Source organism: Canis aureus, chromosome 9 (genome assembly GCF_053574225.1).
Source record: "Canis aureus isolate CA01 chromosome 9, VMU_Caureus_v.1.0, whole genome shotgun sequence".
Taxonomy (NCBI): Eukaryota; Metazoa; Chordata; class Mammalia; order Carnivora; family Canidae; genus Canis; species Canis aureus.
In genome coordinates, this window is record NC_135619.1 from 58,195,559 (window position 1) to 58,209,106 (window position 13,548).

Consider the following 13,548-nt stretch of genomic DNA (forward strand, 5'->3'; position numbering starts at 1 on the left):
GTTAGTTGGTAAATAAGGTTAAAGCTATCTGTTTTTCTGTGACTGTGTATGTGTTTAATGTGAGAACACATGGAGCTTCAGAAATGCAGATTTACTTTGAACAAAGAAGAGACTGCCAAAGAAAATAGACAAAACGGCTACTAAAAATTTGAGCCCAGAACTGTAGGGGATAATCAAATTAGCCTTTAAAATTAGGAAAAATTGCATCCATAGCAAACTAAGAATAAATTATTACAAAATTACCATGGGTAAATAGACACCCATTTTTAGATAGATTTGTTTAACTTTTTAGGTCACATAGCTGAGAAGTTCCAAACCTGTGACTGCAGTATGGATCTTCTAAATCATAACTGAATTATTTTTTTTATTTAAGTGGTTTTCAAGTTTTTAAGTAAATAGACACCCTTTTGGGATCAAATTGTTACTAAAAAACCCAAAATATAAAACAAACTCTGAGCTACTTTGGTTGAGGGCTGGGGCCCTGATTCCTGACTCTTCATCTCTTCAATACCATCTAGAAGCCTCTGATAAATTTTAACAAAGCCCTAGGTTTAAGATTAACACTACTTGAAAATGCTGTTGTGTGCTCTACATATAAAGAGCAAACATTTATTTCTAATTTCTATTCATTAATTTTGCTTGACAAAATCCTTAAGTTACAGTATCATATTTTGTGCTCATAAGAAACATCATAAGTAAATATTATGTCATTTATACAAAAATAACCTACATTGAGGTAAATTATGTGTTTTCCTCATAACCACACAACTAATTAGTAAGCAGCAAAGCAAAATAAAGACCCAGATCAATGACACTATGACACCACAATCATAGATCTATTTTTTTTGTCCTGGGATTAATTCCAGTATAACTATCAAGGCAAAAACTAGTTTCTTAAACCAAAGATTTCTTCAAAGATCATATAAGTACCACTAATTCTCTTTCATTCTTTTGAGTGTAAATTCTAAAGATTTCCTTTTTGGCTGCACATATAATTCTTCCCTCCTATAAACTCAACTGTTATAATCCCTCTTATGGAAACTTCTCAACTTTGTTCCACTTTTCTATCACCTTCTTACACTGCAGTGAGGAGCATTGGTGTCTTTCAAGAACAATACAAAAGGCATCAAGCATAAGCTTTAAACTGGGGAGTAGAGTTATCCATGACAGAAGCAAAAAACAAACTTTCAGATTAATGTTAGTTATAATTTTTTAGCTAATTCCAGATTGAAATTAATGAGATGCTGGAGTATTCTACTAAAAAGCACTTACTATTATAGAGGCCCAAGGTTGGTAGGGGAGGGGCAATTGGACTTTAAGAAAAAAGGGCAGTGGATTAGGGTTATTATTACACTTTGGGGAAGAGAGGGTAAATGGTTACCTACTTTACAGATATTCTTTTCTACTTTTTATTTTTTCTTTTTTAGTTCCATTTTGGTAATATCGATATTCGATATATCTTCTACTTGGGGCAGTTCTCAAGGTTTGGACATGTGCCAGAGCTTCTGTGAGAGCTCTTTCTTCCACATACTCAGATGCTTTCTTATGTAGAGAGAGTAGTTCTATAGACAGACAGACAGAAAGAGAAAAAGAAAAAGAAAAAGGAAAAGAAAGGAAAATAATTCTCTAGGGAAAAAATTAATTAAATGGAAATAGAGCTTGCAAGACTTTTTTATATAAATTTTTTAGAGAGACATGCAAAATAGTGGGGCTTCCAAGCTCCTGGGGAAGAAGCAGCCTGATCCCACTGGAAAGCCCTGCATTGATGGGCTGGGCCTAACCATGGCAGGGTATCCTGAACTTCTTAGACTCCAGTTCCATGTCTGAAGAACAACGTGCTAACTGTTCTGGCTCAAATCCAAAGGAGAGAGTGCTAATAAGAAGAAGTCACTATGTGCTAAAATTATAGTGAAAAATCCTGATTTTGTTTGGTTTCCATTTCAAAAGCGGTTAAAACACTTAAGATACATAATGCAGAACTGAAATTGTATTTCTATGGTATTATTGAAGGATTAGAGATATCTGAGTTTTACCTAAAATGCAATAGAGATGCTGAAAAGCACATAATAAAATTAAGAAGAAAATTGTAACATAAAACAAAATGAGGAGGTACTAAGAATAATCCTGGGGAGTAATTATGGGAAGTGATGTCAACTTAATATGAGTCTTTCTTCAGTGTGGCTAGGGCATTCATGACAAGTCTAAAGAGAGATATTTTAACTCACTTAATCCAGAAGTATTATTTATGTGCCAATTTTTCATAGAGAAGTTCTCTGGAAATTGCTTTTTTTCACTTTCTAAAACAAGGATGAAAAAAATAAAAATTAAAAAATAAAACAAGGATGATCAAAACCACAGTCCATGAACCAAATCTTGTCCTTCACCTATTTCTGTGAATAGAGTTTTACTGGAACAGAATTACATTCATTCATTTATATATTGCCTATGGCTGCTTGCCTAGTACAATGACAGAGTTGAGTTCCCTCAAAGATCTCATGATTTCCAAAACCTAAAATATTTACTATACGGTTCTTTAAGAAAAGTTTTGCCAGTATCTGTTCTGAAATATATCGTATACATGTCTCTAAACACAGCTAATATTTAATTAATAGCACAAGCGCCATTTTTGCATATCAGAATAGGAATTAGCAAAGTATGTGATAAAAGTGTAAAATGATATCTAGTTTATTATGTTAAGGGATTAAATATTAGAGTCATGGATTTTCACCTTTCAACTAGTTAGGCAATGTAAATTCCTTATGTCTTTAATTATATGAACAGAGACTACAAATGTCCCCAATTATTTTATTTCTCTTGTAAACACAAATAAGATAGAACCTCCTGGAGACAGGCATCCTATATTAATTACCCATTCTTTGTTAATTCTTTCATTCAGCTATTATTCTTTTGAGCATCTACCATCTGCCAAGCAGTTTTCTTGATGTTAGGGATGGAAAAGTGAATCAAAAGGGAAAAAAAATTCTGCCTTTAACTAGTTCCCCTTTATTGTGTAGCCCAGGGTGTGCCACAGTGGCTACTGAATAAATGATGCTAGTTTGGTGAATTACTGAATGAATCACTGAGTGATATTAGGGCCTCAAAAGAGACAGCTTATTGGGAGAAGGGGGGAAAACCTCGTGGAGAATTATCATAATAAGGACTATCTCTAGACCATCTTGAGGCTTTTGAAAATTATGAGAAATCTAACATCTTTGTATGTTTTCCCACAAGAAAAGATAATATGCTTGTGAGGTATCTGTTAACTTAGGGAGAAATTCTGTATATCAAATGTACTTAATATATTGGGATTAGAATTCTCTGAAACACACACATATACGCAGAATTTTAAGAACTGATACTATTGGTACTAGCAATACATGAATCTGAATTTAGGAGAAAAGTTTGCTCATTTACCTCAAAAAACTGTCCGGTTGAAGTTGCTGGAATTTTTAAATATGTCTTTCCAATGTGACTACTCCTACTTATCTTGATGCATTCTTTATGACATGTTTACATGTGTGTAAAACAAAATTAAATGCAGCTAAAGAGCAAAGTGCAACTGTCACAGCTCTACTTCTGCCTAAACATTCAAATTAGCACCGTTACTACACACCTCTTCTAATTATTTTGCTTGGATGGCTTGAATGTTAATTTACAACGCTATGTCAAAGTGGTTATTTGCTTTTCAGGTCCTTGTAAAGATCTCCAAATAAAAATTTCCTTTAAACTCAAGCTCTGGATATAAGGCCCACTAATATGCATCACATTTAAAAAGTTATTTTTCATGGGCTGGGAATCATTTTGGGGGGCAAAAAAAAAGACTACTTACCTCTCACTTTGAAGAAAGTGGATTGAGTTTCTGAACAACTACACATTGTTAAAACTTTGGCTTTTGCCCTATTTTCCAAATGATGTTTATCCCTGTGGCCATTATAAAGGATTGCTTTGCCATTTTAATAATCAGATCCGCAAATTTCCACTTAGCATCAAATCCAAACAATTCAATCTTAAGATGATTGACATCCCTGCTGGTGCATCAACAGCTATTAAACCAGATGTTTTACCTCTTCCCCTGCCAAGAGTGAGCATCTTTTTATGATCAATTGTCAAGGCAAACCTGTCAATCGGGACATCACTGATGTTTACATGGGAAAGCAGAAGTCATTCAATGGCAGTCATGCTATACCATCCATCTAGATTGTTACCAGTTGGCAATTAGATGTTTTTCTCAAGACGCAAATCAGTTGGAGCTCTCCCTGAAAATATTTGCTAATGTCAAAAGTGCCTTCTGACCTTAAACAAATATAATCTTCCAAATGCAATCAAAATGAAGCTCTTGTTTATGTGAGGGAGTAACTTGTGCACCAAGTTGCTGGTGACTCTGAAAGTTTCCTTAATCTTCTCTTAAATTTAGAAGCCCCAACAAGTTTCCTTTCTAAAAAAGCATTCTTCCTTCTCTGATAGATTAGGGGGCAGAAAATGGGAAACACAGCTGCATAGCTAAAGATCTTTCCAAGCAGCCTATCTGCACTCCCCTTTCCAGCATAAAATAACTCACGGTTTAATGAACGCAAGAAGATGACATTTTAACATGGCATGGAATTATACTGGAAAGATCAACAAGAGAACTTTACCTCCTACTTTTAAAACAAACTGAAAATATGCTAGCCTTCTTCAAAGACTGTTGGCAAACAGTAAAGGTGGAGAGTTATTCCGTTGGGAGGAGATTTCATAGCTATCCGAAGGGGTCTTTGGAAGATATTTAATTGAAACCTTATTCTGAAATAAAATACAAATACAATAGTAAGAAATGATTAATTTTGGAATTTTTTTAGGGATAGTAATAGGATTTTCAATTTCAACAGTCATATTTCATTTCATTCCAGGTATCTCAAAATCCAAACAATTTCCTCTTGGAGGGTATACTATGTGTATGTAGAGAGGTTGTAAAAACATTTGAGGAAGTACAAGAAAAAAGGGAAATTGATCGATATTTTTGAGACGACACTGAATGGAAATCCTTAAATACTAGAAAATAATCCCTTTGAAGTTCAAGAAATGCTAAGCTCAGAAACAGTGACTGCCATGTGTATGTTACTTCATTAACACATTCATTCAATTATCAAGAATCAGTAGTGGCTGAACACATCTGTCAATTTTTGGTTGCATTAATGTAAGAAATACAAGACTGTACTCAGTTCTGAGATAAATTGAAGATGAGTAAGTTTATCTCTCTGGCAACGTTTCTCACTGAGATAGAGTCTGGGAAAAGATGAACCGAAGTTTGACACAAAATGATAACTCTTGCTTACCCTGTATACTTAGAGTAGCAGAGTAATAAAATATAGCAACCTGAAAGCTTTGTGATATTAATTTTCTTGGTCTTTACCTTTTACAGAGCCCTGTACTCTCCCTCACCTTTTCACTTTTTTTTCTTCTTCTTCTCCTTGTGGCCGATTGGCCAAAATCTTCCCCTAAAATTAAATTAAATCCAGATAAGAAAGTAGCTTGGGGCGCCTGGGTGGCGCCCTCAGTTAAGCTTGAGACTCTTGGTTTCTGCTCAGGTCATGATCTCCTGGGCATGAGATCGAGTTCCACGTCTGGCTCCATGCTCATTGCTGCTCACTCACTCTCTCACAGAATAAATAAATAAAATATCTTTAAAAAGTACCTTGACAAAACATATCAACCTACATGCTCTGATTAATGACATGAAAAGTTTTAAAGGTTCTCTGGGCATCCAGAATTCACATGTGAAGGGGTTCATGTAAATCCTTACAAGGGACACAGCTAGTAAAGTTTAGTGGAAGTGTGGATAAACTGAGTTTTACTAGTAGCCAAGCATAAACTGTGTCCAAATGAGAAGCAACCTCTGCAGGGAGTTTCAATGCAAGTGTATAAGTATTCTCTGTGTCTACCAGTGCATTTCCCTTAGCGAGGCACATCTCCCAGTGAAAAAGGTTGCAGCACGTGTGGCCTCCAGAGCAGCCTGACCTACAGGGTTAGAAAGAGAACATTTGCCAGCGCCCAGAACATTCACTCTCTGTCTTTAAAAGGTACTGCTCCTTCTTGGGATAATTCTCCTTCCGTACCGGTAAGTGCTGTTGAATTTGGTTTTACTTTAGGTGTAGCCTTAGAGGTGCTTGTACTGTAAGGGTTAGAGGAGTTATCAGGAATATAATGAGGGGTTTACGTGATAGTTTAGAAGGATTGTGACACTTAATGAACCTCTTCAAAACTGTGGGAAAGAAGTCCCTGTGGCTACTGGGAAAGAAGACGTAAATCTGGGCTGCACTGGTCGTGTTCCTGAGACCGTTTGCTATAGAGAACATTTTCTTAACCTCAGTTTTCTGGAAAATGACAATGGGCACTGTTGTTCGCTGGACCTAGCAAGGCCTCTTGTTCTATGTCACCTGCTCCATAGTGGTATTCCATCCCTGTGAATTGTGGCAATGAAAGGGGGAGAGCGCACGGTGAAGGAAGACAAGCTTTTGTGATAAAATATGAATATATCATCCTCTTAAAAAATTAAAACTTGGTCATGAGTTGGGATGATTTTCTTTAATCCTTGGATGTGTCCCTGAACCCAGAAATGCTGAAATAGGGAAAGTGGCAGATGAGTGAATCAGAAGGTAAGATGCCCAGCACTAAGAGGCCATGTTAGCAGAATTCATACCAATAGTTTATTTTTCTAAATTTTATTTATTTATTAATGAGAGACCCTGAGAGAGAGAGGTGGAGACACAGGCAGAGAAAGAAGCAGGCTCCATGCAGGGAGCCCAATGTGAGAATCAATCCTGGGACTCCAGGATCACACTCTGGGCCCAAGGCAGGAGCCCAACTGCTGAACCACCCAAGCGTCCTCATACCAGTAGTTTAGGACAGAGAGGAAGTTGGAGCCCAAGTTAGTAAACTGGTTAGGCAAAGAGCATGAACATCTTGAAACAGGCTCTGTTTTGTTGTTTTGTTTTTTTGGTTTGGTTTGGTTTATAAACACTTCTACATCTTTTACTATTGCTGGTAGTCTTCATGTGGGCTAGAATAATGTCCTGTGACTAGACATGCTTTACTTTTGTTGTTGGCTAGTCCAGAAAAACAAAACAAAACAAAACAAAACAAAACAAAACAAAACAAAACAAAACAAAAAATATGTTTGAGGTTACAAATAATCTCACCCAGGAGTCCTTTCCTGGTAATTCCTAGTGGGGAGCATTTCGTGACAGGGGGTTATTTACATTTTGTCATCAGCAGCATGATCCTTAATAACTTGGTCTCAATTCATTTCCAGTCTAGAAACTAAGGATTTAATTTTGTGAGTGCTAACCATGCCATACTTAGGGACTAATTTTGAATTACAAATACCTCTATGGATTTTCTAAGTTTGAAATATCTTTTAGTGAGCAAGTGATAATTTCTCCATTGGGTTCTTTGTCTATGTGCAGCTCAGTGAGTCCAAAATACTTTTGTAGTAGAAAAAAAAAAACAAGAAAACAAATGAAAACAGACAAAAGTAATCATGCCTTCAGCATAAATTAAAAAGAAAGAACACCTAAACTTAAAAATTACTGAAATAAAAAAAAAGGAAATTCTAGGGATCTAATGTACAGCATGGTGACAATGGTTACCAATACTATATCATATGATTGAAATTACTAAGAAGTTAAATCTTCAATGTTCTCATCACACACACGAGGTAACTATGTGAGGTCAAGGATGCATTAACTATGCTTATTGTGGTCATCATTTTGTAGTATATACATATACAAAATCATGACATTGAAGCTTTAGATTTATACAATGTTATTTGTCAACTATATATCTCAATAAGGCAGGGAAAAAAACTCACTGAAAAAAACTCAAGCAACACAACGCAGCAGGTATTTGTAGTTATAATCTCCCATCCAAGTACTAACCAGGCCCGACCCTGCTTAGCTTCCGAGATCAGACGAGATCGGGCGCATTCAGGGTGGTATGGCCGTAGACTGTAGTTATAATCTAAGAAAACTTTCCAGAACTCATGATAGATATGAACTTTCATATTGTAAATTCCACTGGATACTTTGGGAAGCCAATCCAGAACAATCAATTCTGAGAAATATTATAATTGATCTATTGACTTCAGGGTTAAAGAATCTATTCAATATTAAAGAACCTCAAATTAAATGGCAATGAAATAACTTTTATACTGTCAGATTGGAAAAATTAGTCTGATAGCATAAGGCTTGCCAAATGTGTGATTGTGAGTATATAAATTTGTACGATGTTGGAGGGTATTGTGTCCATCTTCATTCAAATTAAATTCTACATATATTTCATTCAGTAATTGCAATATGAGTAATTGCATAATAAATTTTCAAACTCCTCTATATAAAAAAGTCACTGAAGTCTTCTGAAGAAGAAAATAAAAATAAATAAAAATAAAAACTACCCACACACAGAAAACTAAGAATAATAAAACATAGAGCACTATTTAAAAGAATGTGATAGATGCTATGTAGTTACATAGGAAGATTTTTAAGACATATTGCTAATTCAAATTAATAACAAAAGTATTAAATAGTATCTAAAGAACATATGTGTATGTGTATCTGTGTGTGTGTTTAAAATAAATGGAAAATTTCTGCAAGGATATCCAAGAAACAAATGTTTCTGGATTTAGAGAGAAAATCTATTCTTGTATACACTTTAATTTCATTTGCTTGTATAAGGTGTATGCAGTATCTTTATGATAATAATAGTTCAATCAGTAAAAAACTAGAATCACTGACACTGTGCAATGGGAGGAGAATTAAGAGAGAAGTCTAAGAAATTATTCGAAGTTTTTGGGACAAGTAAAAGTTTTGAGGACTCAACTGTGAAAACTTTTGAATATAAAAAAATACAGCTAAGTCAGCCCCTCTTCTGCAAAAGTTTGATCTTCTCCACTCACATCTAAGCAAATGGTTCTCTGAGCATGGAATTATGGAGTTCTGGTGTTGAAAGAGATCTATGGGATCATGTAATAGGACTTCTCATTTTATAGATGAGGGAAGTAGATGTACAGTAGTCCCTCCTTACCCACAGTTTCACATTTGTGGTTTCAATTACCTGCTGTCTGTTGCAGTTAGAAAGCAGATGACACGTCTTTTGAGTCATGGTTAGAAGGTCAATAGTAGCTTAACACTACGTCACAGTGTCTACATTATTCCCTTCACTTCATCTCATCACATAGGCATTATATCATCTCACATCATCACAAGAAGGATGACGATAACACAATAAGGTACTGTGAGAGAGACATTTATTACAGTATGTCGTTATATTTGTTCGATTTTATTATTAATGGTTGTTGTTTATCTTTTACTGTACCTAACTTATTTATTTTTATTTTTTAAAGATTTTATTTGGGACACCTGGGTGGTTTGGCGGTTGAGTGTCTGCCTTTAGCTCAGGGCATGATTCCGTGATTCCAGGATCCAGGATCCAGGATCGAGTCCCGCATCAGGCTCCGTGAAAGGAGCCTGCTTCTCCCTCAGCCTATGTCTCTGCCTCTCTCTGTGTCTCTCATGAATAAATAAATAAAATCTTTATTTACTTTGTTTACTATTTTTACTGAGTCATGAGAGACACAGAGAGAGGCAGAGACATAGGCTGAGGGAGAAGCAGGCTCCCCATGGGGAACCTGATGTGGGACTTGATCCCAAGATCACGACTTGAGCCAAAGGCAGATGCTCAACCACTGAGCCATCCAGCGTCTCTACTGTACCTAATTTATAAATTAAATTTTATTATAGGTATGCATTTAAAAGAAAAAAAAAAACACATGGACATAGTGTTGGGTACTGCCTCATTTCAGGCATCCTCTGGTGGTCTTGGAACATATCCCCTGCAGATAAGTGGAGAAAGAGGGGATTACTGTACTTTGCAGATGATGAGTGCTGACTGCTTCAGTTTGGGTGGGTGGAAAGGCCGACAATTCAAGCCATTTCTATCAGAATTCCCTCACAACACAAGATCAGTTGAGCAAATTGACAAATGCAGGACAGATGTCCTAGACTCATCTGTGGCCTCCTGAGTCACAGTGGGATGAGAGTTTTTCCTGCTAGGAGGTAAAGGTATAATGATTCTCCTGGGGTAGAATTCAATATAATAGAAAATAAAAATCAATAATAAGACATCCACTGTCACCTGAACAGAGTTAACGATGGTTATGCTATGAACTTACTTTCGAACAGAGTAGAAGTCTGTAATGGAGCCATGATCCGATTTTTATTTGTTTGTTTGCTTTTATTTTTTTGGTTTTGCTTGCACTGATGTGTAGAGCAGCACAGCATTAAGCTAAGGCTTGAGTGGCCTAGCATCATCTTTTAAAAAGTTATTATGTGAGTTACTGGATTGGGGGCATGTATAACATTTAAAAGTAGCTAGAAATTTTTAAAAAGTAAACTCATTTTTCTTTTTTAAATTGTTTCTGTAAGAGTCACATAAGAATGCTGCTAGCTTTGCTCATGTGGCTCCTTTTAGTTTTGCAATTTCTGGGTAAAATAGTAACATCTAACACATCTATAGCCCCTATTACATGTCAGACACTCTCCAAAGACTTTGTAAGTATTAAAACCATTTACCCTTCCAACAACCTTACGAGGAAGGTACCTGCTATGGTTCCCGCTTTACAAATGAAAAAAACTGAGGCAAAAATGCTTAACCTACCTGATGAAGGTCATACAGCTGAGAAACAGCAGGCGGACCGTAATACCCATAGTCACTGCTCCAAGGTGCCTCTTTGGAAAGCAGCACAAGGCCTAGTCCTGAAAGTGTTCATGTGTCTCACACAACAGAGAAGGCAAGGTAAAATGCAGGGGGAAAAAAACAAAAACAAAAACATAATACCAAAGTGGAAATTCAGTAATGTACCATCTCGGCTTTGAGGTCTCCCCATGTTTTTCTGCGTTAAGAGAGCACATCATCTGAGAGCATCATCCATAGCTCTGTCCCACGCACTTTTGTAAAATATGCAGACATTTTCACAAGGCTCCGCATCAGCACGAATAATAGATGCTTACTGCATCACTTTGTATTTTGTGGCCACCTTCAACCTCACCTGTTGGTGGATCCCCATCCTCCCTCCCATGTCCACCCATCTCCCTGACTACTTACGCCCCTTTGTCCAAGGCTCCTGTGCCCGCTTTTCTGCATGAACGCAGCCTGGCATTTCCAGTTCACTAGTTCTCTGCCACCTATCCACGACTGCCTTTTGGAGCCAGTGCCCCAGCTTCTAAAATCATTCCTCTCCTCCGTTCCTTTGTTAGATTGGAGAGAGGTCTGATTGATGGGCTGGTAAATTCAATACATGACTCTCTGAAAAGTGTTTTGTTGCTGCTATTGTTTATTTTAAGGAAGACGCCCTGCTGATCTCTAATGCTTGTACTTAAAGCAAAATGCAGGATGACAAAGAAGGAAAGGTTTGGGTAAGATTTCTGGAAACAGGCAGTGTGGGCAGCCCTCTATGTATAAGTGTGGTCCGATTCAGAGGGCAGGCCCCACGGAGTTCTGGGATTTTTGAGGCTGCCTTTCCAGGGCTAAAAATCAAATAAGCAATCACTATTAGACCCGACTTTCTACTCGGCCTCTACTGCTGTGCTTGGTGCTTGGTATTGCAAAAGTTAGCTCCACAGAGCTGGCTGCATTTTTCTGAATATGCAAGGCATTTAGTTCTTAGGTCATTCTTAAAAATAAAATAAAAAACTAAACTAAACTAAACTAAACTAAACTAACAAATAAAATAAAATAAAATAAAATAAAATAAAATAAAATAAAATAAAATAAAATAAAATAAATCAAACAAAAGCCACAAAAGCTTTTGTGGATGCTGTCCCTCTGCCTGGAATAGCCATCTCCCCAGGAGAAGGGAGATGATTCCCTTCTCCTGCCCAAATCCGTCTCCCCTCTTATGCTGAGTGGTGCTCTTGGCAAGCTGCAGTTCCAATACTAAGTCATCCTTTGTGGCAATTTAAAATGTGTTTCCATGTGCTCCTGTCATATGCTCATGTCCTATATGTCCCTGTAGGAACTAGACTGTACCTCTGGATCACAAATGGTCAAGGGATCATCTCTGTATGTAGTCTTTCCAAATACATAGGGTGCAGTTGTTTTTTGTTTTGTTTTGTTTTTTAAGATTTTATTTGTGTATTGATGAGGGACACACTGAGAGAGAGAGGTGAGACATAGGTGGAGGGAGAGGCAGGTTCCCCGCGGGGATCCCGATGCAAGACTCCATCCCAGGACCCTGGGATCAGAGCCTGAGCCAAAGGCAGATGTTCAACCACTGAGCCACCCAGTGCCCCCATAGGGTGCAATTTTTACCTTGATTATTCTTTCACATTTTTTTTTGCCTTTTATTTATCATTCTCAAAAAATAATAGGTATTATTTCTCTCAAGCTCTATGAACACTGAACTCTCCCTTAGTATGTCTATGTGATGTAGTTTGAAGTGGTGGGGTTCAGAGCCAACACCCAAGAAAGAATTCTTGAGACGTTTTTGGTACCAAAGGGTGTTTTTATTATAGCATGGGGACAGGACCCGTGGGCAGAAAAGCTGCAGTGGAATGGTGAGGAGTGACTGATTATATAAGATTTTCTATCCTGTGGAGGGGAGGGGGATATTAGGGCTCCAGGAAATTGAGCCTATAGGTTTCTGGAGATTGCTTTTTTTCTTCTGAATCATTAAGACAGTTGCAAACTGATGAAGACTCCTGTCCTGCATGACTGTGATCCTCTATCAGCCGTTTGTTTTTCCCTTTCCTTTATTTTTTGGGCAGCCAGGAGTGCCTGAGGAATGTCACACATATCCCACCTTGGGGCGTGGGGGTTGCGAGGGCATAGCTTGTTTTTGCCCTCAGCTTTCCTTTTGCTCCCTCATCATTTGTTTAAAAAATAAATAAAGGGGGATTTAAAAAGAATTGGGTTTTTTTTAGTGCATTATATGAGGGAGGGAGGCTGGGAAAGAAAAAGATGTCCAAATTGCCTAGACAAAAATGAACTCAAGTCTGTAATTCAGACTTGAGCTTGCTACAGAATGCAAGCTCCTTATGAACTGCTACAAAATATATTTTTTATTATTGAAGATGAAATAAATGAAAGAAATATATTTCGAAAATAATGCGTATTTCAATTTCATTCTATTTGGTACTTAATAAGTTTACTATGACCCAGTTACTATATGAGGTATGGAGAATACAGAGCTGAATACAAAGTTCATAACAGCAATTAGAAAGAAAAGAACAATGGATCTGATTTAATATGCTGTCTTAAGACGTAAATTATCAGAGATCAAAATTAACCTGTAATGGAGGCTGACTCGAATGTCACTTCAAACGCTTTAAAGACTCAATTTTTTTCTGCTCATGTTTACAAACTTCCACGACTGTCTTCTGAGTTCTAATATCTGTATCTCTGTGAGTCTCTTTACAGGCCTGGCTAATTGCAGATACTTGAAGTGGGACACACCCTCAAAGATATTCGGGGTAGATACAAGAGTAAAAGGGAATGTGAGGCAGTGAGAGAAAAGAC

General features: G+C 37.0%; 1 long non-coding RNA gene across 4 annotated transcripts in view; it reads left to right on the plus strand.

Annotated features, from left to right (window-relative positions):
- Positions 1 to 13,548, plus strand: part of LOC144320170 (uncharacterized) — a 115,622-nt gene that overhangs the window by 64,263 nt on the left and 37,811 nt on the right. The gene's annotated exons all lie outside the window — the stretch shown is intronic.